We start from the raw sequence: 7,500 nt of genomic DNA, 5'->3' as shown, positions 1-7,500 counted from the left end.
TCTTCCCTCCCCTCCCCACCTCCCCTCCCCACCCTCCTCCCTCCCCTCCCTCCCTCTTCCCCTCCCCACCCTTCTTCCTCCCCTCCCTCCCTCTTCCCCTCCCCACCCTTCTTCCTCCCCACCCTTCTTCCTCCCCTCCCTCCCTCTCCCCCTCCCTCCATCTACTCGTCCCCGCGGACTTCACACTCCCGCATATAACACAACAGCATCCCTTGAATTAAGCTTCCATTCGGGTGTCTCTTCTTTAAGGGGAGAGGCTCCGATTGTCGCACACCTCTCCTCCCCCTCCCCCTCCCCCCTCCCCATCCTCCCCCTCCCCATTCCCTCCGCACACACACACTTTTTTTCCCCTCGCAAGCTCTCCCTTTTCTCCCTTCGATGCCTTGGTCTTTTCTCTCTCTCTCTCTCTCTATGCCCTCCCTTTTCTCGCTTAATGCCCTACTTTTTAACTCCCTGAATGCCCTTCTGTATTTTTTTCCCTCGAAGTCTTCTTTCTTCCCCTCGAAGCTTTCTTTTTTTCCCCTCCATGTAACTCCTACTTCCCTTCTCCTTCCCTTCCCTCCTTCCCCCGTTTTCGTTACTGTCTTCCCCTCCCCTCTTTTTTTTTTTTTTATTCCTTGTTCTCCCCTCGTATCACTCCCTTTTTGCCCCCTCCCCCCCTCTTTCGGTACACTGATTTTTCCTTGATGATCTCTCTCTTTCTCTCTCTCTCTCTCTCTCTCTCTCTCTCTCTCTCTCCCTCCCTCTCTCTCTTTTTATCCTTTTCCCTCCCTTCATCTCTCTATCCCTCCTCTCTCCTGTGTCCTCCATCATCTAGCCTTGATCTTTTCCTCTCCTTTTCTCCCTCTCCCATTACCCTCTTTTTTCTCCCCTCATCCCTCCATCCCCCCTTCCCCTCCCGTTTCTCCCCTCATTCTTAATTCTCCTCCACGCACTTTCCTCATTCTTCCTCGGCGTTTCCATCTTCTCATTCGCTTCCCTCCTTTTCCCCTTACTTCAACTACTCGTTTTCTTGACGAATGCCTTTTGTTTTTGTCTCTCTTTTTTCATGTGGTGTCTGGCTTACTATGTTGTTTTATGTTGTGTCTTGCTTTGTGCTATGTGATAATTGTGATGGAATGTGCTTGATTTATGTCATGTTTGTGTTATTATATATGTTTCTGTTTAGTGTCTGTTTGATAATGTGTATTTTCATGTGGTGTCTGTCTTGCTATGTTTGCTTTCACGTGGCATTGGATTCTTTTATGTGGAGTCTGTCGTGCTATGTGTTTTCATGTGGCGTCTGTCTTACTATTTGCCAAGGAAAGTTAATATCTTCTTGTGAATGTGTCGTGAGTGTGTGATTAAAAGATTTAATAAAAATACGGTTATCATTATCGTTATTTTCCTATCTGTCAGATTTATTGTTATCCTTATGTGGTCTTCTTTCCTCTTATCGTTATGGTTTTCCCTTTTCATATTTTAGTTGAATTTTCCTCTTTCTATTTCTCGTCATTATTCTTTTTTTCTATTTTTTTTCGTTAATCATTCCACTCTCTCCCATTTTCTTCCTTTTTGATCCTCCTCCTCATATATATCGTTCTCCTCTTCGTTTTCCTCGTTCTCTTCTATCTCCCTTTATTCGACACATATTTTCTGTTTCTTTTTCCTTCTCCTCTTCCTCGTCCCTTCTTTCCTCCTTCTTCTTCCTCTTTCTTCCCCTCTTCCTCTTCCTCTTCCTCCACCACCACACCATCTTCTTCTCTCTCTCCCTCTTCCTCTTCCTCATCCTCCACCACCACCTCATCTTCCTCTCCCTCCCCCTCTCCCTCTTCCTCCACCACCATCTCATCTTCCTATCCCTCTTCCTCCTCCTCCTCCTCCTCTTCTTCCTCCTCCTCCTCATGGTGAATCCGTAATGAAGCCAGAACGAGGGGAGAGCCGTCAGCTGATCGAGGGGAATCAACTGAGGGCAAAGGTTGAAGCTGGTTGAAAAAATATTGGGTGGCGGACGTTTGTTATTTGTAAGCATGGGTTTAGGGTGAATAACAAGGGTGAAAAACTAGGGTGAATATCAAGGGTGAAGGACAAAGGTGAATGACCAGAGTGAAGAACTAGGGTGAAGAATAAGAGTGAATAACAAGGCTGAAGAACTAGAGTGAGAAAAGGGTGAAGAACCAGGGTGAATAACAAGGCGGAAGAATTAGGATGAAGAACAAGGGTGAAGAACAAGGGTAAAGAGCTAGGGTGAATAACATGAGTGAAGAACAAGGGTGAAGAACTAGGGGGAATAACAAGAGTGAACGATAGTGACAAAAGACAAGGGTGAATCAGTAGGATGAACTACAAGAGTGAGCCATAAGGATAAATAATACAGAGAAAAAGGGCGATAAAAGTGAAGATAATGAAGACTAGGGTGAAGCAATGAGGATGAAGGGTGAGAGGGAATATTAAGACTAAAGGGAACGGTCGCATTTCCGCAGAAGATGAATGAGATTAAGTGTGATGAGGGTGAGGAAGAGGAGAGGAGTGTGATAAGGGTGAGAGCGATAAGAGTGAAAGAGCCATTAGTAAGAGGGAAAGAAGGTGGAAATGAACGAATGCTGGGGAAAAAACGTAGGCTAAAAGGGGGGAAGGAAAGAAAAAGAGGAGAGGGGATATAGAAGAGGAGAGGGAAAGAGAGAAGAGAGGAGAGGAGAGTGAGGACAGGGGAGAGAAGAGAAGGAAGAAGGCAGAGGAAGAAGAGAGCAGAGGAGAGAAGGAGAGGGGATAAGGGAAAAGGAGAAGGAAGATGGGAGAGAGGAGAGGCAAAAGGAGATAAAGGAGATATAAGAGGAGAGAGGAGAGACCAAAGACGAGAGGGAGGAAAAGGCAGAAGGGAGAGGGAAGATGGAAGAGGAGAGAGAGAATAAAGAAGAGGGGAGAGGGGATATCGAAGGAGGGAGAACAGAAAGAGGAGAGAGAAAGGAGAAGAATGAAGAAAGAAAATGGAGAAGGAGGAGAGAAGAGAAAGAGGAGAAAAGAGAGACAGAAAAGGAAAAAAGAAAAAAAGAAGAAGGAAGAGGGAAAAGGAGAAAGAGGGGGAGTAGAGAGAGAAAAGAAGTGAGAAAAGAGAGAGCAGAGGGAACCGAGGAGATATGCGTGAAAAGAGGGAAGGGAGGAGAAGGCAATGGCAGAAACGAGGGGAAAATGAAGCGGGGCAGAACAGAGCTGGCTTGATGGTAAAGAACGTATTACTAATGGAGAAACATGGCTTGTTCTGTTGCGCTTTTGGGTCTGGCTTTGGCCGCGGGTTAGTTGTGAGTTCTCTCTATTTGTTTGGCTGTTTGTTCTATCTGTTGCTGTTTGTTATTGGTTGTTTCTTTCTCTTTCTCTGTTCGAATCTATTTTTCTCTCCAACCCCACTCGCCTTCTCGCTCTCTCTGTGGCTTTCCAGTCTCTCTCTCTCTCTTTCTCTCTTCTCTGTCTTCCTATCTTCTTTTCCTTCTTCTTGTTTCTTTCGACTTCTTCGACCTCGCGTTTTTCCTTCCTGCTCCCTTTTTCACCTCAACGTATTCCCTCTTGTTCCTCTTCCAACTCCTCTTCTATCTCTTCCTCCTCCTCTTTCTCTTCCTCATTATTCTCCCTATCCTCTTCCTCCTCCTCCTCCTTATCATCATCATCCTGCACTACCTCCTGCTCCTTTTCCCTTTCCTTCTCCTCTCGCCATCCTCCTTCTCATCCATTACCATCATCAACACTTCCTCCTCCTGCTCTTCCTTCTTTTCGTTCTCCTCTTCTTCCTCCTCCTCCTCCTCCTCTCATCCTCCTCCTTCTCTTATCGATCTCTCTTCTTCCCACTTGGCTCCACCTTCTTGTGTTCGTGTTGTGGTCTTTTACTTACTAGAATTTTCTTTATTTATTTTTTTATTTTTTTTCCTTCCTTCTCCTTCTTTATAATTCTTTCTTTCTGTTCTTTCGTTGTTGCTAGATGATATTACGAATAGCATCCAGTTATTTTTTTTATCTTTTATTATTTTTTTTTAGATCAATCGAAAGGTTTTTCGTTTCACAATCAAAACCTTCTCTATCTTCTTTATATATCTTTAAAAAAATATATATATATTTCAATCAATTAAAGATTAACTTCCTAAATCTCTTCTTGTACTTTTGTTTTAATTTATTCTCTTAAAAAGTCTTTTTTTCCCAATTTTAATCAGCTATGTGTTGCATAATTTACTATTGAAAGATTGGAAGGTCTTACACTTTCTTGACTTCATTGGAAAAAGGATAAAGAACAAGAGAGAGAGAGAGAGAGAGAGAGAGAGAGAGAGAGAGAGAGAGAGAGAGAGAGAGAGAGAGAGAGAGAGAGAGAGAGAGAGAGAGAGAGAGAGAGAGAGAGAGAGAGAGAGAGAGAGAGAGGATAAGAAAAGAGAGACAGAAAGATAGCCAACACACACACACACACACACACACAGAGAGAGAGAGAGAGAGAGAGAGAGAGAGAGAGAGAGAGAGAGAGAGAGAGAGAGAGAGAGAGAGAGAGAGAGAGAGAGAGAGAGAGAGAGAGACGTCACAAACAAAATGAGATATTGTAAGTTGTAAGACAAAAAAAGACTATCATTGTTGCATGTCATCATTGTAAGGTCTTAAGTTTGAATTTCGGAAAGTAAAGTCGAATCTTATCATATTTTCATGTTTATTTGTAAATTGTAGAAAAAAATCAAACAGAAAAAAAAGAGAGAAAGAGGGCGAGAGGGAAATATATATGGAATGAAAGAAAGAAAAAGAAAAAAATATATATAAGGAAAGGAAATACAGAGAGTGAGACGGAAGGAGAGAAAGACAAGTAGACAAAAAATGAAGAAAAATGTAATTTCAGAAGGGGAAAGAAAGAAAGAGAATGAGAAAGTTCAAGCAAGAGAAGTTAAGAAAGAAAAGTGAAGAAATATAAGACAATGTAATAAATTCACCCAAGATTATACAAACAAAACATAAAAAAAACACAAACACAAGGGCTTGTGTTTATGTTTTACGGGCTACTTTCCTAAACAAATTTTACAAATGAATATTTCATAGTCTACTTAGATATGAATAGCTATGCTTTAAGGACTGCAACTGAACGTGGAAACATACCTTTATTAGCATTAATGTAGGTGTCCGTATGCGGGTAAGTGTTTGTTTGTTTGCTTGCCGTAAACAGGCAAGCAACAGATCGTGTGTATATGTTTTTTTGTGTGTTTTGTGCGAATATACGTGCAAATGTGAGTGCCACTTTTCATCCAGACGACACATAAATATGCATACAAAATCAATATTCTAAAACCCTAAAACACAAAAAAGGCAGAATTAGATAACAAACACTTAAACTCTCTTGAGGAAATACCGCTCCTTCAATAGCCAACGCTGAAGTACTTTACTCCCCAGCAATGTCATCAGTCGATCAGCTGATTAACATGATAACCTGACATCAGCTGATCCCAAACCTGACGTCAGCAATACACATCAATTCGTCAGTAACAGTAGAATGCCAATACACTGACAATAACGGACTAACATATGTGGCTAATTTAACTGGAAAACATTGGCAATTGCAGTTGAAAAGGTTCGTTGCAAAATCATTCTAAATGGAGCGAAATCACGTAAATACTTTGAATTACGCTTAATGATAATTGAGTTATTTGGGATTATACGTTTAGGTAATGATGATAATGTTACTAATGGTGATTATGTTAGTAATTATGGGAATAAGGACGATAAGAAAAAATAACGATAGTAATGATAATTGTGAAGATGATAATCGCATTGATGATACTCATAGCAATAATGATGATAATGATTACGATAATCATGGAATCATGAAATAATGACAATTATTACCAACATTGTCATCTTTAGTGTTGTGTTGAAAATAATGATTATAATGATGATAATAACTGAATAGTATAATAAAAAGTACAATAATAGATCAGTATTATAAAGAATGTAAAAAAAGAAAGAAAGATAATACTTAACTTTCAGGATCATTAGATATCATAATCACATTGATCATAAAAGGTTTGAAACAGCAACAACAATAACAATAATAAAAACAATGACAATCAATAATGACAGCAGTGTAAAGGATGATTAAAGTTCAAATAAAGATTATAATTGAACTTAAATAATCTTTTTGGAACAGAAACAGAATCCGAATTGCCCAGTTAAATTCTTCGAGGGAATGTGTAAAATATATATAATTACGTTTGATAATTACTGCGTGCTTTTTAATACACGGCTGGAATGAATTACGGAGCAGATATCATTACACTTTCCGCTGAATGCATATGAATATATTCTACGTAAATGTGACTGCATTCCCTTGTATATTTTTCTTTGTGTTTCTTAATAGAAGAGAAATGATCTGCATGTTCTAAGGTAAAAGTCGTTATGAATTGATTAGCTTAAAGGGAGTGATGTTAATAATTATCTAAATTAAATGTGTTTGGTTTAAATTTCCTCTTTACGTTTAAGCCACTGAACATGGTAGGGGCGTAAATGTGTTACGAATTTTGGAAAGGAAGATACAGGTAATTCACTTACTTCATAAGAAGATAGTATAATCATAGCGTAGGTTTATAAAAAAAGGGTAATTGAATTAAAATGACATGAAATGAGCTTGTGGTAATGCCCGATATATAGTGGTATATAGTAGCATATATTCAAAATGGCAAATGTTGATATACTAGTTCTATATAGTGATATAGTGAGATGAATTTATAAACACACTCATCTTACTGGGTAGTGATTACAAAATTAAACAAATATTATACGAAAGCCATGTCCGAATTGTAGGTTGATGGAAATCAACATTATCGAAAGACGAAAGAAAGAAAGAAAGAAAGAAAAAAAAATGATAAGCAATGACAAATGCCAGAAGTGGACAGAATTTTCAACTTCTTTCACGACAAACTTCATCCCAAACTTCAACCTGCCAAGTACGTCAAGAATCAATAAGGGGGAAATATGATCGACATTAAAAAAACAAAAGAACGGAGCCTAGCAGGGGCTTATTACCTCCCTTCCCTCACCCTCCACCCACCCCCGTAACTCCCTTTCCATCCCTTCCTTCCCCCCTCTTCCTCCCCTCCCCCTTGGACCATCTTAACTTTGTTCCGCCCTATTGTACGCTTTTAATATATATATATTTTTTTCTTTTTAACATTGGTGTAATCTTCATCATCATCATCGTCATCATCATCATCACCATCATCATCATCACAGTTTTCATCCTTATTATCTTTATCATCTTTGTTTTTATCATTGTCATTATCATCATTAATATCGTTATTGTTATTAATACCATCATTATCATTATCATCACTACGAATAATAATATCATTATCTCTTTTTATCTTTATCGTGTGTGTGTGTGTGTGTGTGTGTGTGTGTGTGTGTGTGTGTGTGTGTGTGTGTGTGTGTGTGTGTGTGTGTGTGTGTGTGTGTGTGTGTGTGTGTGTGTGTGTGTGTGTGAAAGTGAAACCAAATATGTACGAGAAAGTT

Source organism: Penaeus japonicus, unplaced genomic scaffold (genome assembly GCF_977035675.1).
Source record: "Penaeus japonicus unplaced genomic scaffold, GWHDUDI00000001_assembly GWHDUDI00000022, whole genome shotgun sequence".
NCBI classification, from domain to species: domain Eukaryota; kingdom Metazoa; phylum Arthropoda; class Malacostraca; order Decapoda; family Penaeidae; genus Penaeus; species Penaeus japonicus.
Note: the sequence above shows the minus strand (reverse complement) of the source record.